The sequence below is a fragment of the Salmo salar genome, chromosome 17 (assembly GCF_965601325.2).
Source record: "Salmo salar chromosome 17, fSalSal1, whole genome shotgun sequence".
NCBI classification, from domain to species: Eukaryota; Metazoa; Chordata; class Actinopteri; order Salmoniformes; family Salmonidae; genus Salmo; species Salmo salar.
The window spans coordinates 49,576,195-49,595,735 of record NC_138307.1 but is presented as its reverse complement, the minus strand read 5'-3'; the positions used below and the strand labels follow the sequence as shown (position 1 = coordinate 49,595,735).

General features: G+C 44.5%; 1 pseudogene across 1 annotated transcript; it reads left to right on the top strand.

The window, feature by feature from the left end:
• Positions 1–16,211: 16,211 nt before the first annotated feature.
• LOC106576104 (ladderlectin-like) lies at positions 16,212–18,399 on the top strand (annotated as a pseudogene). The gene is made up of 6 exons (XR_014381046.1): positions 16,212–16,307; positions 16,534–16,593; positions 16,810–16,943; positions 17,517–17,637; positions 17,864–18,002; positions 18,151–18,399. The product of XR_014381046.1 is annotated as a ladderlectin-like (transcript).
• Positions 18,400–19,541: the final 1,142 nt, after the last annotated feature.

The following is a 19,541-nucleotide window of genomic DNA, read 5'->3' as shown; positions in this document are numbered from 1 at the left end:
GCCTCCAGTGGATCTCTCCGGCCTGGTCCGTCCTGTGCCACCTCCCAGGACTAGGCCTCCAGTGGGTCTCCCCATCCTGGTCCGTCCTGTGCCGCCTCCCAGGACTAGGCCTCCAGTGGGTCTCCCCATCCTGGTCTCTCCTGTGCCGCTTCCTCGGACCAGGCCTCCAGTGGATCTCTCCGGCCTGGTCCGTCCTGTGCCACCTCCCAGGACTAGGCCTCCAGTGGGTCTCCCCATCCTGGTCCGTCCTGTGCCGCCTCCCAGGACTAGGCCTCCAGTGGGTCTCCCCATCCTGGTCTCTCCTGTGCCGCTTCCTCGGACCAGGCCTCCAGTGGGTCTCCCCATCCTGGTCTCTACTGTGCCGCTTCCACGGACCAGGCCTCCAGTGGGTCTCCCCATCCTGGTCTCTACTGTGCCGCTTCCACGGACCAGGCCTCCAGTGGGTCTCCCCATCCTGGTCTCTACTGTGCCGCTTCCACGGACCAGGCCTCCAGTGGGTCTCTGCATCCTGGTCTCTCCTGTGCCTGCTCCACGGACCAGGCCTCCAGTGGGTCTCTGCATCCTGGTCTCTACTGTGCCACTTCCACGGACCAGGCCTCCAGTGGGTCTCCCCATCCTGGTCTCTCCTGTGCCGCTTCCTCGGACCAGGCCTCCAGTGGATCTCTCCAGCCTGGTCCGTCCTGTGCCACCTCCCAGGACTAGGCCTCCAGTGGGTCTCCCCATCCTGGTCCGTCCTGTGCCGCCTCCCAGGACTAGGCCTCCAGTGGGTCTCCCCATCCTGGTCTCTCCTGTGCCACTTCCTCGGACCAGGCCTCCAGTGGGTCTCCCTATCCTGGTCTCTACTATGCCACTTCCATGGACCAGGCCTCCAGTGGGTCTCCCCATCCTGGTCCGTCCTGTGCCACCTCCCAGGACTAGGCCTCCAGTGGGTCTCCCCATCCTGGTCCGTCCTGTGCCGCCTCCCAGGACTAGGCCTCCAGTGGGTCTCCCCATCCTGGTCCATCCTGTGCCGCCTCCCAGGACTAGGCCTCCAGTGGGTCTCGCCAGTCCAGAGCCGCCCGCCTGTCCGGAGCCGCCACGTCCCGCACCTGAGCCGCCGCTGTAAGAAGGCCCACCCGGACCCTCCCCTTCAGAGTCAGGTTTTGCGGTCGGAGTCCGCACCTTGGGAGGGGGGGGGTACTGTAACGCCCTGGCCATAGAGAGGAGTTTTTGTTCTTTATTTTGGTTAGGCCAGGGTGTTACATTGGGTGGGCGTTCTATGTGCATATTTCTATGTTGGTTTGTTTCATTGATTTTGGCCTTGTGGCTTCCAATCAGGCACAGCTGTAGAGTGTTGCTGATTGGGAGTCACACATAAGTGCCTGTTTTTCAGTTGGGGTTTGTGGGTAATTGTTTCTGTTAGTGTTTTGCACCTGACAGGACTGTTTGGCTGTCGGTTTTCTTGTTTTGTTTCGTATAGTGTTCTTTCTGTTATTAAATGCAATGATGAACACTAACTCCGCTGCACCTTGGTCTACTCTCTCTCACGACAGCCGTTACAGCAGGTAAGCTAGGAGAGGGGGCTTTGACATTTACTTTCTTTGCTTTGGTTCCGTTCAGCCTCTTTTCCCAAATGTACCGTGTGAAGGAATAAATTCCTGGTAAACGGTAAATTCTCTGCCTTTTGTCATCCTTACTCGTACCTACAGTCCCATACCTCTTTCATTCCACGGGAGTTGAGTTGTAGCAGGGTGTTACGTTCCCTCTTCCTAGAGGCGTACGTAACAGTCACAGCCCTGGGATTTGAAGATCCTTGGTTTGCCTACAGGAGGGGAAATTGACCGTTCTCTTTTGTGTATAGACACACACGCACGGTGTGTGCTTATTTTAATTTATTATGTGTCTCTTAAAAGAGCCTTTGGGTTTGTTGGGTACTAGTGCGGGCATCTTGCTGCTACAGAGGAACGAACGGTGGAAGTGTTTTAATGATACATCTTACCTACAATGGGCGAAGATGTAACATGCGTTTTCAAAAACACCATGTAAAGATAACGGTCTCTAACTGCGTTGTTGTAGCATGTGTCAATACTGATAGGATTCGATAGGAAATAAGCGTTGCTCTCATAAGCTTTCTCTGTTCAAATCTTTCTTTAACATTAGAATTATTTCACAATACTGACGACGGATCGGCTACTAGAGAGATTTTACCACCTACGGCTGCAAATATTGAGGTGGCTTATTCTAATCACCTATTTGGCATATCATTGCGCACATTAGCTTACACCATACAGTAGCCTACAAGTATCAAAATAGACCATGAAATACTGTACATTTCAATATGATAGAGGCAAACTTCTATCTTAATGCAGTCATTTAGGATTTCAGTTGAAGAATATTTTTTATATGTTGCTTATTTGTATCAATTGGAAAGACATTGGCAACTTTGTATTTGAGTCAACTTTCTTCTGAAGTTATCACATTCACAGATGGATAAACCATGTGATTCTATGTTGAGCAGAGATCATCTGTGTATAGCCCCAATTTGTTTTCATAGTAATGCTGCCATTTATAAATGTGGGAATCTGTGTACAGCATTACTAGGTCCATTTCTAGCTAAAGAATTTAGAGCACCTATCCATCAGAATTGTAAATACACTACATGACAAAGTATTTGGACACCTGCTCGTCAAGCATCTCACTCCAAAATCATGGGCATTGATATGGACTTGCCCCCCGCTGTAAGAGCCTCTACTCTTCTTGGAAGGCTTTCCACTAGATGTTAGAGCATTGCTATTTGGACTTGCTTCCACTCAGTCACAAGAGCTTTAGTGAGGTCGGGCACTGATGTTGGACAATTAGGCCTGGCTCGCAGTCGGCGTTCCAATTCATCCCAAAGGTGTTCAGTGGGGTTGGGGTTGTCAAACTTTTTTTTGTTGCTTTGGGGAGGGTTTGGCGATTTTACTGGGGGGGACAGGGATGGGTAGTGAGTTTTTTCCGTGGTTTACATTTGCTATTCTGCTTGTATTTTCTCTATAAACAACAGCTTGACTTACAATATTTTTTTATTTTATTTATTTAACTAGGCAAGTCAGTTAAGAACAAATTCTTATTTACAATGAGAGCCTACCCCAGCCAAACCCTAAACGGGACTACACTGGGCCGATTGTGTGCCGCCCTGTGGGTCTCCCAATCACAGCCAGATATGATTCAGCCTGGAATTGAACCAGGGTCTGTAGGATGCCTCACGCACTGAGATGCAGTGCCTTTGATCGCTGTGCCACACATGAGCCCCTAATACATGTTTAGAAAATTTGTAAAGGTTTGGTATGGTGTGGCTATTAAGATTTAGTTAGTGCAAGCCTGTGATATGAAGGCGCTCTAACTGCCTCCAACAGTTGAACTATAGGTGAGGAAGACGGTTTCAGGCCTACCATAGTTACTCATACAATCAAACGTTATAATGCTTGTTTTATTTTATTGTTTTTTTGCAGATTGATTGTAGCTTCCATCAGTGTAATTGTCTGCATTACTTCCAATCCCCCATATATATTTAAAAAATGTTATAATATATATATATATATATATATATATACTTGTACATACATACATACATACATACATACATATAAAAACATACAGTTGAAGTCGGAGGTTTACATACACCTTAGCCAAATACATTAACTCAGTTTTTCACAATTCCTGACATTTAATCCTAGTAAAAATTCCCTGTCTTAGGTCGGTTAGGATCACCACTTTATTTTAAGAATGTGAAATGTCAGAATTACAGTAGAGAGAATTATTTATTTCAGCTTTTATTTCGTTCATCACATTCCCAGTGGGTCAGACGTTTACATACACTCAATTAGTATTTGGTAGCATTGCCTTTAAATTGTTTAAATTGGGTCAAACATTTCGGGTAGCCTTCCACAAGCTTCCCACAATAAGTTGGGTGAATTTTGGCCCATTCCTCCTGACAGAGCTGGTGTAACTGAGTCAGGTTTGTAGGCCTCCTTGCTCACACACGCTTTTTCAGTTCTGCCCATGTTACGCCCCTGAAAAAGGGGAGAAATAATCACGAGAGTGATACGGTATTGTTTCCTCAATGAGAACTTTTACTGTAATCATTTTACCAAAGTAACACATTTTACAAAACAACAGATCTACAGGAAAGAGCTAGTGTTGTAGGGTACAAGGCTTATTCAAGTCACAACAGTATACACTGTAATTCACTGAAACATACACTCATTTCAATATAACTGTCAAGCACAAAGCTTTAACTCAGTAAACCATAACTTCATTTATCTACAGTCAATAAAGTGTTTGAAAAACCCTTACACAAATAACACCGCAAAATATCTTATTAGCAATGCACATGTTCATTCACGATCGACATAAAATGGCAGCTACTCTCAGTACAAAGCTAGCCTTAGCTGCAACCGAGCAGGGCTCATATTACTCTGCAAACTTAACTCTAACTTCCTCAAGATGTTACTAAGACACCCCTTAAACACTCTTGACATGTTAGCGAGTTATTACATTTACATGACTCTGTTTTATCATCAATAACGTACCTGAAAAAGGGGAGAAATAATCACGAGAGTGATACGGTGTTGTTTCCTCAATTAGAACTTTTACTGTAATGAGGAAAAGACCGCGATTTGCCCGCGAACTTGGGTGGAGACCAGAGCAATCGATCTCAGGCTCATAGATTAAAGAGCATTTAGTAGATCACAGATTAACACTTTCCCCCTTCAATTAGGCACCACAAAATAAAGTAATTAATATAACGTTTACACATTCCTTTTACAATTGTTAATGTTGCGACAGTTCGTTTCTGGTAACAGAACAAAATAGTCAGCACATAGTAACTTCTGATTTAGCTGTACTTTAATTAATGCAAACACGTGTGTGGTAAATGGGTTGTTCGTATATACGGTCTCGCTGTTTTACCTCGCAGGGCAAACAGAGAAGAGAGCGACACATCCTATTGTTCTCTCTTTTATACTCTAACTGAGATAGTTCCTGCTCAATGCTGGCCTGTCCGAGAGAGGAGGAGCGTGGTTTAAACTTGCTCCTCCTGTCGTCGGCGTGTAGGCTGATCCCAGCGTCGTGACGCACTTCCTGTTGCCGGTTGTAGTTCTTCTTGTCTTCAGTTGATTTACTCGCAGTTCATATACTTAATATTGTAGCATAGCTTCCCCAGTGTATTATAAAGGTTATGTATTCAAATAGCCAGTTCAACCCTAACACAATTCTTACCTTTTGTACGCTTGATGGATTTTAACTTTCACACAATTATGAATGTTATCAATCTCTATCAACTAATACAGAATGCATGATCTTTTTAACCTTAGATGTTTTAAGATCCTCACATACTATGAACTTACTAATACGTTTTAATGTATAACAGGCTAGGAGTATTTCCTTTAACCTGTCACACTCTCCCCGACAAAATAAATGTTGTCCCAACATTACCAACATCGTCTTCTTCAACAGTCTGTATGCACTGGACCTAGGAAATACTCTTCTGTAAGGTAGTACTTGAGCAGAGGTCAAGGGTCACAGTTCAAATATAACTAACAAGTTATTTTCACAGTCCATATCTGTTGACCAGCTGTATAAACAGTCCATAAGCAGTCTTTTCTCATACTATTGATCAACAGTCCATCAATTTTAATGATCATTATGCATAGTCTGCAAATTGTCTCTTGTGACAGTCTGTGAAATCAGTCAGTAGTCCATGGTCAAACATGTCAACTCTGTAGCCTCATGTTTGCTGAAGCCCATACATGTAAGGTGGCTGAAAGTAACATTGCTGTAGGCAAATTTTCAGCAGGCAAGTTCATCTCCTCAGCAGGCAGGTCTTTAACTGTTGTTGTCTCCTCCAGCCGTTTTTCAGCCAGTCCCTGGTTGCGTATCAGGGACTGGCACTGCAACTGTCTGTTTCACTGGTGGGGGCCTGTGTTCCCACTCTCTTGCTGGTTCAGCATCCCTCTCCTCAGGTACTGTAGGAGATGTGGGAACCTGTAGCGGCTCATGATGAAGGTCATATTCATCCCCGCTGTCTTCATCAGAATCTAGAGGCTCTGATTCAGGCTGATGTCTCCTTTTTTTCTGACTTTTGTCATCGTTGGTCATTTCTGGTTGTGTCTCAAAAGGTAAGTGGTCACAGGACATGAGCAGGTTTCTGTGCAGGACCCTGGAGCGTCCGCTACCCTTTTCTGGTCTCAATTCATAAATTGGCAGGTCTGAACCCATTTGTCTCACTACTGTGTGAATTGTATCTTCCCAATAGTTACGGAGTTTTCCTGGTCCTCCTCTTGGTGTCAGGTTTTTAATCAGAACTCGCTCGCCAGGCTGTAGCACTGAACTCCTAACTTTAGTGTCATTGTACTTCTTACTTCTTTCAGCGGCTTTCTGAGCATTTTCATTTGCAATGGCGTATGCTTCTTCCATCCCTCGTTTCCAGTTCTCCACATAGTCTCGCTGGTTACTGGAACCTGCCTCTGTGCACAATCCAAAGAGCATATCAACTGGAAGCCTGGGTGATCTCCCAAACAGAAGATAAAATGGTGAATAGCCAATCACTTCGCAACGGGTGCAGTTATAGGCATAAACCAGTTTGTTCAGAGACTCCTTCCAGTTTGACTTTTGTGTCTCAGTTAGTGTCTAACATTTGCAACACTGTTCTGTTCATGCGTTCCACTTGACCGTTCCCCATCGGGTGATAGGGTGTTGTTCTGGACCCCGCCATGCCACTGAGTTTCTTTAATTGATGGAACAACTGATTTTCAAATTCTCCCCCTTGGTCATGGTGGATGCGGGACGGGAACCCGAACTTCAGGGCAAAGTCATTGAAGATGAGATTTGCAGCAGTTTTACCTGACTTTGATGTGGTGGCGTAGGCTTGAGTGAAACGTGTAAAATGATCAACAATCACGAGGATGTACTCATATCCCCCTTTGCATCTGTCGAGATGAAGGAAGTCTATACATACCAGTTCAAATGGCTGTGTCGTCACAATGTTTGTCAGAGGAGCTCTTGTTTCATGGGCTGGCTTTTTCTGCTTGACACAGCTACAAGTTTTAGTCACATAGTGCTCGATGTCAGCTTGCATATATGGCCAGAAGAAGCGGTCACGTACTAGTGATACAGTGCGGTCAGTACCTTGGTGTCCCATGTTATTGTGCAACTCTTCCATTACTTTACCTTTTGTACTGCTCTGGTAGAACTAACTGCTTGCGGGCTGTAGTGATTCTGTACAGAATGCCATCACTGTCTATTGTCAATTTGTCCCATTCCCTGAATAGGCATTTTGTCTTTGGACTGCATTCCTTTTGCTCTTTAACTGGCGGTTTGGAACCAGACAGTTTGAAATTGAGCACAGGACGGATGACCGGATCAGATTCTTGTGCTTCTCTTATCCCATCTTTTGGGATCGAGCTGATTGTTGCAGTGGTTGTCTCACCTTCAGCTGATACTGACATAGATGCAGCTGAAAGTGACCAAGGTACAACAGCCTCTTTCTGTACCTCAACTGCTTGTATCGTGGCGGCAATGGTGTCTGGTGGAAGCTCCTCAGAACATTCTTCCATCAGTGACTCTACATCCAGTGGCATCCTTGACAAAGCATCTGCATCACCATTCTCTCTGCCTGGCCTGTACTTTATTGTAAAGTGGAAATCAGCCAATTCTGCAACGCACCTGGAAGTGGTTGTGTTCAGTTTTGCAGTAAACAGAATGTAGCTGAGCGGGTTGTTATCGCTGTATACAGTGAAGGTCGGAGCATAGTACAAATAATCACGGAACTTATCAGTGATTGCCCATTTTAGAGCTAGAAATTCTAGCTTGCCCGAGTGGTAGTGATAGTTCTTCTCAGCTGCTGTTAAGGTTCGAGAGCCATAAGCAATGACCCTAAGCTTCCCATCTTGCTTTTGATACAGAACTGCTCCCAAGCCTTGGTGTGACGCATCAGTGTGTACAACAAATGGCTGAGTGAAATCAGGGAAACCTAAGACTGGTGGGTGAAGCAAACACTCAATCAGCTGTTCAAGTGCCTGTTGATGCTGGTCAGTCCACAGGATTGGCTTGTTTGAGGGCACCACATTACTTACTTTCTTTGTTTTTGTTTTCCGTGGGTGGTGAGGTAATTTCTCTGAATCTGCTTTCAGGAGGTCATACAGGCAGCTGGCCCTCCTAGAAAAGTCTTTGATGTACTGTCTGTAGTAAGTGAGTAAACAAAGCATTTTTCTGAGCTGGCCCACAGTCTCTGGTCTGATTTCTTTCAATGCTCTTACTGCTTCAAAATCGGCTGGGTCAACTCGGCTGCCCTCTGCAGACACTATTCTACCCAAATAACAGACCTGCGGTTTAAAGAGATCACACTTACTTGGTTTGAGTTTAATGCCATACTCTCTGAGACGCTGCAAAACTTTTCGCACATCATTCACATGGCTGTCGAATGTTTTACTGAAAACTAGCGTGTCGTCCAGATAAGGAATGCAATGTTATCCCGGAGCCCTTCCAAACAATCCTCCATACACCGCTGAAAAGCTGCAGGAGCGTTCATGAGGCCGAATGGCATACATATCCACTCAGAGTCCCCATGGGGTCACAAATGCTGTCAGTGGTCTGCTTTCTTCAGAGATGAACCCCTGGTGATACGCTTTTCCCTGATCTAAGAGGGAGAACCAGGAATTACCACCTAAACTGTCCATGATGTCTTGGACCCGAGGGATGGGCTGGCGGTCGGGATGTGTCTTTCTGTTCAAGTCTCTGTAATCTATACACAACCGGAGGGTCCCGTCCTTCTTCCGAACGCACACGACAGGTGAAGAATATGAAGAGTTTGACTTCCTAACCCAGCCCTGGGCTATGAGGTCATAAAGGTAACCCTTCATCTCCTGATACAGTGGCCTGGGCACTGACATGTATGTGCGCTTGACTGGTTTAGAGAAATAGTCATTTTCAATCGTTCAATACAGCCAATGTCATTGTCTGATCTGGAGAAGGAGTGACACTCTTCTCTAAGCATTTGCCTAACAACCTCTCTCTGCTCTTCGGTGAGTTGATTTAAACCTACTGGTGGATCCCTCTGTTCAGTAGCAGTACATGGGGTTTGAACGCTTGTGTTATTCACTGTGGCTGGGGTGACAGTTTTTTCAAAGACCTGGGCAGGTAACAGTCATAATGGTTTGTACTGTACCGATTATTGTGCATCCTAGCAGGGCAATGTCGTGGTCAGTGGGGTTAGAGACATCAAGCATGATAACTGGAAAAACACCTTTCCTGACTGACTAGTGTGTCAAAGAACTCAAGGCCGTCTGGCCACTGCGGGTTCAGGTCTGGCTGGAAAAGCATTGTCATGTCCTCTTTGAAAGGCTGGGAAGCTACACGGCACTCAATCTGAATGCTACTGTGTTTTGGTACAGCAACCTTCTCTTTCTTGGTTTTCACTGCATATTCATCTGTCTGTTCTGCGCTAACAGCCTGTATAAAAGCTCTCACCTTGTTTCTTTTGAGGCTTGGGAAAGCTGTTTTTACTGTATTGTTTAGTCTTGTCGGTCATTGTCAGGATGTGCTCGATAACATTGAAACCTATGATGGGATGAGATAGGTGACAGCCTTTCATTACCAGCACTGGGATGATCAGTTCCTTTGTTTGGTCAGTTTCAGAGGCTAGCCGAAAAGTTGTTTCAATCCATCCCAGGTATGGCATTTCAGTCCCATTTGCTGCAGTCAACCTTAGATCATCAGGTGAGTCCAGGATTTCTAAAACATCTCTCAGCCTTGCGTTTGGGAGAGATTCCTCTTTCCATCGTTCATCAATGACCGATACCTGAGAGCCTGTGTCCCATAGAGCTTGGAGGTGGTGGCGATTCAGGTGACACTCAATAAGGCACTGTCTGCCGACTAGCGAGGTGACCTTACGGGGGTGGCAACCTTGAGCTAGGGATGGTAAAGAGTGGGCATTTCCCTCTGTGCAGGAAAACCTTTCCCTGGTAGAGTCAATTTTCAGGTGACTGCATTTTTCCTTATGTTTAGTCCAATGTTGGTTTTGACATACTTTGGAACAGTACAGTGTCTCTTTACATGATGAACATTGTTTCAGGTTCTCAAATGAATCTTCTCTGGCACAATTTGCACATTTCTGGGACTTTTTGGTAGCTACGGTTAACACTTGTCCCTCAGCGGTAACCCTTCCCCGTTTAAAGGGGCCTCTCTTGATGGTCTGACTCCCCGGATTTTACATCCAGCTTGAAAATGTTCTCCACTCCCACATCGGAAGCAGTGTGTGCAGCGTGCATCTGTTCTGGCCTGCTGGCAGACAAAACACCTCCTTGGAGCTTGAGCAGAACGGTTGGTATACAGGTTAGGTGCATATTGATGCTGCGCAGGGTCAGGTGCTTGGGGCTGACTGTAGTTGCTGTAATAGTGCTGCTGGGAAACAGGTGGCTGGGGGTCCCTATCTGGCCTCCTAACTGGAGGTGGGGCATAGGCACAAGGCGGTGACTGAAACAGGCTGCTGTAATGTCTCCTTAATCTGAGCAATCTCTGCACTGAGACCTTTTAGAGAAGCTACACCTGTCTTAAGTTCAGCTAACTCTGTTAACAGTTCTGCGGGTATCTTAGCTTTGGCTTCCTTCACAGGGCACTTTGCAGATGGCGTATCTTCTAACTGGACTACACTTACCGTTGTAGCAGGCTGTGGGGAATTAAACCGCCTTTTGTTTCGTCTTTCTATCTCATTAGCACAAGCAATGTTAAGCTTCTCTAGCAAAACCTCATCTGATGTTTCGCTATCTAGCAGGAGAGGCTGCATGTCTATCCTGATACTGTCACTCTGGAGACCTGTAAGGACTGTGTGTAAACACATGCGCTGGACTAGAGCAGGGTCATACTTAAGCCCTGATTCTGACTCCTGGGATGCAAACAGTACTTTCTGCCTCAAATCTAAGACGCGCATCAGGAAGCTTTGAGGGGTCTCCTTGCTATGCTGTGCTTCTGAAGCTAGCTGTTTGTAAAGCTCTGTTGCACTCTTCTCTTGGAAGTGGGAACGCAGGATACATCTAAGTGTGGGAAGGGTTAGCTGGGGTTTACCCTCCAAGTGGCTGCGTAGCTGTGAGCCTGGAGAAATAGCCCTGACTACTGCGTCTACTATTTCTACCTCAGGATAGCCTCTGTTAAGTCCATTCTCGATCTGATGGGCAAGGCTGGAAAAAAATCCGTTTATCTTTCTGGCCCGGTTCACCTATCTGACCAGAAATTTTAAACTCTTTGCGCCAGTATGAGCTGGGCTGTGCACTGGGTGAGAGCGTCACGCTCACCTGAAGATTAGCATGGGGTTGGGGCTGATGCAGAGAATCACTGGCTTTGGCTGCAGTAATCTGCTCAGTTCCCACCCCTTGTTGTGGGGTTGCAGTTCTCAGTTCGTCTATTCTGTGATGTGTTCCGGCTGTTTCAATATCATGGTCAGTTTGCCCTGTTTTGTTATCTATGCCACTGATCATCTGTCATTTTGTCTTTAAGTAGCAACAATTCCGACATGCCGCCATCTTCTAACTCTGCAGCTTCCTCTCTTTCAAGGAACCTCATAATGTGAGTCATCACTGATATGCGGGATTTGTCTTGAACATCTCTTCTCTGTTCGCCTGAGATGTCAAGGAAATCACATATCTCTAGTAACTTGTCTTTAGTCAGGGTGTGCAATTCTCCTACTACCTCTTCCTGTAGTTCTCCCAAGGCGGTCGTCATGTTGACAGAACAGGAGGAACTTTTACTGTGCAGGAGTTGACTCTGAATTAGATGGTCCTTACTGTCTCTGATGGTCGATCAATGGCCTCAGCTGACACGTACTTAACCACCAACTTCCAGCTCTCCTCGAACAGCAACACTTTCCTCACTGCAGCCTGCCTGAGTTGTTATGTGGGGATTTAGCTGGCTCGGAATTCAGCGACCAGGATGTGGAAACTGGACATCTGAGCAGCAATCTCAGCGGAGCCTCCAAAAATGTTACGCCCCTGAAAAAGGGGAGAAATAATCACGAGAGTGATACGGTATTGTTTCCTCAATGAGAACTTTTACTGTAATCATTTTACCAAAGTAACACATTTTACAAAACAACAGATCTACAGGAAAGAGCTAGTGTTGTAGGGTACAAGGCTTATTCAAGTCACAACAGTATACACTGTAATTCACTGAAACATACACTCATTTCAATATAACTGTCAAGCACAAAGCTTTAACTCAGTAATCCATAACTCAATTTATCTACAGTCAATAAAGTGTTTGAAAAACCCTTACACAAATAACACCACGAAATATCTTATTAGCAACGCACATGTTCATTCACGATCGACATAAAATGGCAGCTACTCTCAGTACAAAGCTAGCCTTAGCTGCAACCGAGCAGGGCTCATATTACTCTGCAAACTTAACTCTAACTTCCTCAAGATGTTACTAAGACACCCCTTAAACACTCTTGACATGTTTGCGAGTTATTACATTTAAATAACTCTGTTTTATCATCAATGACGTACCTGAAAAAGGGGAGAAATAATCACGAGAGTGATACGGTATTGTTTCCTCAATGAGAACTTTTACTGTAATGAGGAAAAGACCGCGATTTCCCCGCGAACTTGGGTGGAGACCAGAGCAATCGATCTCAGGCTCATAGATTAAAGAGCATTTAGTAGATCACAGATTAACACTTTTCCCCTTCAATTAGGCACCACAAAATAAAGTAATCAATATAACGTTTACACATTCCTTTTACAATTCTTACCTTTTGTACGCTTGATGGATTTTAACTTTCACACAATTATGAATGTTATCAATCTCTATCAAGTAATACAGAATGCATGATCTTTTTAACCTTAGATGTTTTAAGATCCTCACATACTATGAACTTACTAATACTTTTTAATGTATAACAGGCTATGAGTATTTCCTTTAACCTGTCACACCCACAAATGTTCTATAGGATTGAGGTCAGGGCATTGTGATGACCACTCCAATACCTTGACTTTGCTGTCCTTAAGCCATTTGCCACAAATTTGGAAGTATGTCTGTGCACAGGCTACATTTCCCAAGAAACTGAGTAATGTCTCCCATCTTAACAACTAGAACATATTCGGGGAATTATGCCAATTGGTCTGAGGAGGCCGTCACGATCACCTGAACCAAGATACAGAGAGAGAAGATGCCTACTGTGTACAATTCAAGGCTATGTCTTTAAAACATAAAATGTTCCCTTACAATGTCTCCAAAGTAGAGCTGCTTTCAATGGTCACACTTCTGATGCATTTCATTGGTTTCATACAGCAGGTCAGTGAACCAGGGCCTGGTCCCTGGAGGATACTATTAGACTAGAGAGAGGAATGAATGAAACCATGTTGATAAGCTTTGGGAGGAATAGAGAGAACTCCAGTGTCAGCTTTGCTGCTTTCATACAGGCCATTTAGACACACACACAAATTTAACCAGGCAAGCCAGTTAAGAACAAATTCTTATTTACAATGACATCATACCCCACCCAAACCACACTGGGCCAATTGTGCACCGCCCTATGGGACTCCTAATCCCAGCCAGATGTTATACAGCCTGGATTTGAACCATGTACTGTAGTGACACCTCTAGCACTGAGATGCAATGCCTTTAGACTACTGCGCCACTCGGGAGCCCCGGAGTACTGTAATTGGGTAAGGTCAGTGATTCATGTATACAGGAGGAATCATTTATGGGAATATTAGATTAAAGGCTGGATTCATCTCCTAAACTTTATTAGGTAATAAAAGAGCCAGTGTCTCTCGCTCTTCTCTCTCTCTGCGGCCCACATCAATGTGCGGAGTCAGAGCCTGCCACTCACATATACACACACACATATACACACACACACACACACACACACACACACACACTGACAGGCAGACTACCCAGCATGCTTCATTCGGCAGCTGTGTCTCATCTGTACTGAGTGGGCAATTTGGGCCCGTCAGAAAATGTTTCACTAATACAGGCAAATGATGTGCGTCAGTGGTATCCAGACTGTATTAGAGCATTACTTAGCTGTATATCATGCTTTTGTAACTGTGAATTAAGTCACTTGAAAGTCGCATGCTTGAAAGCACCAAAACATTGACATAGCCCATAGTAGGATACCATTGGTAAAACATCTCGACAGCAACACACCTGTATGAAATGAATCACTGTCTTCATTTAACCATGTCTCCACAATCAGGTTAAGTACACATTATTATTCCTAGTCTCATTCATTATGTTTCCAAGCCTTTGCATTGTTGCAAAATGAACCATCATGCCCTACCGTATTACTATGAGCTTATTCCACTCTTTCCTATTCAGAGGTATGGGCTGTCTATGGTCTGTCTGTTCTCCTGGGTGTCCTTCAGGCCTTTCAGTGCTCTGCTCACAGTCATTCAGCATCTGCTTGTTGCGAGGGAAATGTACTGAATTTCTCTCTTCTCTCTGGCTGGAAATGGGCCTGACTGGCTGCTGGAGTAATGGGATGAGATTACTGATTCATTCGATGCAGGACCGCTCCAACTTTTCTGCCCAAAAAAGACAGTTTGACGTTGCTGTGACATTTATCTAAAAAAACATTAAAACATCTTCTTCACATCATCATCAACAACATGAGCATCACATGTGGAAGCCCAGAGATTCACCAGAGATGATTCCCTATCATAGAAGGACAACCATATCTGCAGCACTCCAAAAATCTGATCTTTATGCTAGAGTGGCCAGACGGAAGCAACTCCTCAGTAAAATGCACAGATCAAACTAAGATTTAACTATTTGGCCTGAATTTTTTATTTTTATTTATTTTACCAGGTAAGTTGACTGAGAACACATTCTCATTTACAGCAGTGACCTGGGGAAGAGTTTCAGGGGAGAGGAGGGGGATGATTAGGTGGCCGTGATGGTATGAGGGCCAGATTGGGAATTTAGCCAGGACACCGGGGTTAACACCCCTACTCTTACGATAAGTGCAATGGGATCTTTAATGACCTCAGAGAGTCAGGACACCCGTTTAACGTCCCATCCAAAAGACAGCACCCAGGAATTGGGATATTATTTTAGACCAGTGGAATGAGTGGCTCCTACTGGCCCTCCAACACCACTTCCAGCAGCATCTGGTCTCCCATCCAGGGACTGACCAGGACCAACCCTGCTTAGCTTCAGAAGCAAGCCAGCAGTGGGATGCAGGGTGGTATGCAGCTGGCTTAAATGCCAAGCGTCACATCAGGAGGAAACCTGGCACCATCCCTACGGTGAAGCATGGTGGTGGCAATATCATGTTGTGGGGATGTTTCTCAGTGGCAGGGACTGGGAGTCTAGTCAGGATCGAAGGAATGATGAACGGAGAAAAGTATAGAGAGATCTGCTACAGAGCACTCAGGACCTCAGACTGGGGTGAAGATTCACCTTCCAACAGGACAACAACCTTAAGCATACAGCAAAGACGACGCAGGAGTGGCTTCGGGACAAGTCTATGAATGTCCTTGAGTGGCCCAGCCAGGGCCCGGACTTGAACCTGATCGAACATCTCTGGAGAGACCTGAAAATAGCTGTGCAGCGACGCTCCCCATCCAACATGACAGAGCTTGAGAGGATCTGCAGAGAAGAATAGGAGAAACTCCCCAAATACAGGTGTGGCAAGATTGTAGCGTCATACCCAAGAAGACTTGAGGCTGTAATCGCTGCCAAAGGTGCATCAACAAAGTACTGAGTAAATGGTCTGAATAGTTATGTAAATTTGATATTTCAGTTTTTGCTTTGTAATTGTGGGGTATTGTATGTAGATTGATGAGGGGGAAAAACTATTAAATCCATTTTAGAATAAGACTGCAACGTAACAAACTGTGTAAAAAGTTAAGGGGTCTGAATGCTTTCCGAACGCACTGTGTATGAGCAACATGCCCCCCCACCACCACCCATAATCTGCCCATTTAGCAATATTTGCTCCTCTCTTTTGATGATGATAAGTAACGCGTCAGGAGAAGGAAATAGATATTATATTAGTTAACTATTGATTAAAAACTAATTGCTTCCTTGTGGTCAGGTGTATAAGTGCTCCCCTTTCTCCAAATAACAGAACCTACCAGCGATTCCTTATACAACAGGTAAGTCCACTATACTCACCTCCACCTATGTTCTAAAGTACTTACTGTCTGACGCTGAATTTGTCATAAGTCTCTCTCTCTTTCTCTCTCTCTCTCTCGTTTTCTCTTTTTCTCAGGAGAGTATCACCATGACGATGCTGACCATATTTCTGCTTCTCAGTGCTGCCTTTGCTCTGGGTGATGCAAGTAAGAGAGATATACCTCATAGTTTCCACCAGATTTTTTGTTTACTCCTTTTAGTTACAGTGTAGATAACAGAGGTGTTTATTGAAGTGTAGGTAGTAGAGGTATTCTTAACAATGGTTTGATTACCTGTTCACACTCATCAGATGCAGTTTGATTATATCATTCTACACTTTAAAGAGCACATGAGTATTCATCTTTCCTCTGTCTTTGTCTCTCTTTGTTGTAGGGGATCTGAGTGACACAGAGAATCAAATTATGGAGAACCTGATACGCAACCTGCCAATCGGTAAAATGCCTTATCCCATATCAACAAGATTTCTGAAACCTGCAGAAAACTATAATATTGCGTTGGTTTGCTAATGTTAATGGACTGATAATGCACAGATAGCTGTGGTGCTGTGTTCAATAACATCACGGCTGGAACGCACTTTTGACACTCAGATTGTGTTGTCGGAACTAATCATTTCATCATGATATTGCATTATATCTCTCCCCCCTACAGAGTCTGAGGAGATGGGAGCGAAGGAGAAGCGGGAACTACAAACCAGGAGTTCATCATGCCCACCTGGTTGGCACAGTTATAGGACACGCTGCTATCACTACGTCCCCTTCTTGGTGAACTGGCCAGAGGCAGAGGTACCTGTAAATTGCTATAAACACATTTCCATATTTAAGGCCAGATTTACTCATTCTAAACATCATAGGATTAGTGTGTTTAACAGGGTTGCTAAACTACAACTTGATGTGCTATTCCTTCTCTTTATCTTTATATTCAGAAATGAATGCAGAAACTTCAATTATATCTAGCATCATTAATTCAATTTAAACTTCCAAATGACCGATCTCAATTTAAACTTCCAAACCGGTCTCAGGCTTGGATAACACTGGAGGCCCCTAAGATTCTCCACAGAGTTGGGTAAAGCTGATTTCAGTTTTTTGTACCCTTCATGTGGAACAACTTACGGAGCTCTCTGAAATTAGATGTCCTGGTCCCACTTTGTCAGTTCAGAGTAAATATTGGAGACATCTATGTTGATAAATGTGTCTGTTCTTAATGTTTTGTCATGTCTATTGTATGTGATAGATAGTATTAACGCATCATCTGCAAAAGAGACCCTTAAATACAAATAAATATTCTAGTCGATTCACTTTAAAATCTCTCTGAGTCTCTCTCCTTCACAACCCCCATCTCTCTCTCTCTCTATTTAGCATTACTGTTTGTTATTGGGAGGTAACCTGGCATCAGTGCACAGCCTCTCCCAGTATAACTTCCTTCAGTAGTGCCAACGGAGCCCAGCGCACCTGGATTGGAGCCAACGATGCCATCAAGGTCAGAAGCACTCTGTTTAACACTGCTGAAACATATACAGTAAGATTAGTTGATTCTTTGAGGATAAAACTTATGGTTAGGTCTGTATGAATTTGAGATTGGTTACATTTCTCCAGTCCCATCCCTCAGCTGTTAACCAAAACAATGGCAAAGATATTAAACTTTCCTTTAAAGAACTGTAATGTTTAGTGTCTGCTGGTTACACATCTGCTTGTATGCTCTTTAGGAGGGTCTTTGGCTGTGGAGCGATGGGTCCAGGTTTAGCTACCAGAACTGGGGCCAGGGGCAACCCGATAACAGCAACCATGGTGCTGGGAACGACAACACGAATGGTCGTGAGCATTGTATGGAGATGAACTATGGAGGTACGATGCTGTCGCCAGAGCACTCGCCCTCACATTATTCATCAAACATTTTGATAGATGTAAAAATACATTTTTAAAGGGAATGTGTTACTTTTTTAGCTACATTAAAACAAAAATTAATCTTTCTCTGTATTACCCTCTTTCCCAGATGTCTTCGGGCAGAATGATGCACCCTGCTGGAAGCAACTTCCATTCATGTGTTCCAGAAAGCTGTAAAATGTACAGATTGGGAGAGAATTCATGTTTTAACATTACTCCCCTCATGTTTAGTGTACTTTTAGATTTTTGCTGATTTTAATGTGATTGTATTTCCTTATCTTGATGATTATTGCTGATTATATAAAGTGAAAAGCACTTAAAATAAAATGTATAAAATGTATTATTATTACATCTGAGAGGCTCTCAGGCGATGGGATTCTTCAATAAAATCAGTGTGTAATATTTCCTGTTGTTCAGTGGATATTTTGGCAAAAACCCCAGAGAATTCTCATGGGTGGCTCCAGGGAGGGGGTTGCCTTTGCAGAAGCACCCTCATGAAACAATGTATTAGTATGTATATGCATGTACGCCATTGATTTCAAGCGCCCCTTTGCAATGAACGAATCTACCCCTTAGTTAGGCTCTCGGCATATGGGTTTCTTTTAACCAAGGATGGTGTTGGATCCTGAATATTGCTGTATAGCTGGCCAAATACACTTACTATGAAAAAAATGATGTTGAAATGGCTGATTGGATTAAAAGTGTAAATCTGAAGCCTGGCGCAGCGGTCTAAGGCACAGCATGTTGGGCCGGACGCCTGCACGCTGACTACGGTCTCCAGCTGTATGGTGTATCCTCCGACACATTGGTGCGGCTGGCTTCTGGGCTAAGCAAGCAGTGTGTCAAGAAGCAGTGCGGCTTGGCGGGGTCGTGTTTCGGAGGACGCATGGCTCTCGACCTTTGTCTCTCCCGAGTCTGTATGGGAGTTGCAGCGATTGGATATCACGAAATTGTAAAATGGGTAGAAAAAAAAAAGTGTAAATCTGGAAGCTAACTGGCCTGTCAGCCTTGTGGGATTCAAGGACTGTAATGAGCTCAGCTGCCACAGTCGGGTTCAGATGAGTTGGAAGAATGGAAAAACACACAGATAGTTGATACAGGAGTTCCTCAAACACACAAAGCCAGCCAGCGTGCCAGACACCCCTCCCTACATCCCTGCCATCAAATCCACTCTCCCCTAATGAAGTGGCTGACATGAACTTAAGCGGCCTCCTTCTGGGTGCGTTGTGGAAAGTGGGTTATAGAGACAAGACGGGGCCTCCTCCACCTCCCCGCCATAACACACATGCACTCAGACTGTAGCTGGCTGGAGAAATACCTGTTTACTGCACCGTAAAGTAGGGCATGGATGGCAACTGTGTGGTGGATAGGGGAGGGGGAATAACAAATGTGCAGAATACTGTACCCTACAGTGTTACTTAGCTACATGGGATGATGTTGTGTGTCATACAAATGTGAGTATTGTCTCAAGAGATGATGTGCCTGTATGTATGTATGTAT